Raw genomic sequence first — 883 nt, 5'->3', positions numbered from 1 at the left:
TTTGACAGGTGGTACTCGCCTTAAGGCGAAACTATCTTGAACCACCTGGCTGGTTATTGGTCAGCTTGGGGACTAATTAATTTCTTTTACTATAAAACGACTAAACGTATGCAACAGAAATCTGACCTAATATAAAAGACACTGAGAATTTAGATCTTTATCCGTGCATTCTGTTGATTGTCATACAGAACCTAACACACAAATATGCTTAATGTGAGGAGAAGGAAATATCCGGAGGGATGGGATATGATCAAACGAACCCTGGACGACTTCGACGACAAAATTAATGCGGCCGAACAAGAGCTACGTGGAGGCAAAAGAAAACTGGAAGCACTTTGGACTGTATTTCAGATTCGTCATGAAAAATCCAGATACATTTATAACTTGTTCTACAATAGAAAGGCCATTAGTAAAGAGTTGTTCGAGTACTGCTTAGTGAGGAATATTGCAGATAAAAATCTGATTGCCGAGTGGAAGAAACCAGGTTACGAAAACCTCTGCTGTCTCCGTTGTATTCAGGCCAGGGACTCCAAGCCTGACACCAACTGTATGTGTCGTATTCCGAAGTCCAAACTAGAAGGCCAGATAGTGGAGTGTGTTCACTGCGGTTGCAGAGGCTGTTCAGTCTGAATTTAGAGGAAATCTGATGTTCGACAACGCTATTTTTAAACAGTGTTACAAACTTATTACTAAAATATTATTCATAATTCGTCATAGAATTTTGCTAACTTTAAGGAACAGTTTTCACTGACTGACGTGATGCTCATGTCACGTGAGATACCATGGTTTCAAATTCAATCCTGTCTAGTCCAGTAACATTTATTCTTTATTAAATGACATATGTATTTTGCGAATATTGTTGAGACCTGCACATATTCCTATG

General features: G+C 39.0%; 1 pseudogene; it reads left to right on the top strand.

Annotated features, from left to right (window-relative positions):
- The first annotated feature begins 204 nt into the window (after positions 1–204).
- Positions 205–630, top strand: LOC149783306 (protein BUD31 homolog pseudogene; annotated as a pseudogene).
- The last annotated feature ends 253 nt before the right edge of the window (positions 631–883 follow it).

The sequence above is a fragment of the Sinohyriopsis cumingii genome, chromosome 14 (genome assembly GCF_028554795.1).
Source record: "Sinohyriopsis cumingii isolate HCF-2022 chromosome 14, ASM2855479v2, whole genome shotgun sequence".
NCBI classification, from domain to species: Eukaryota; Metazoa; Mollusca; class Bivalvia; order Unionida; family Unionidae; genus Sinohyriopsis; species Sinohyriopsis cumingii.
This window is presented reverse-complemented; position numbering and strand designations above follow the sequence as displayed.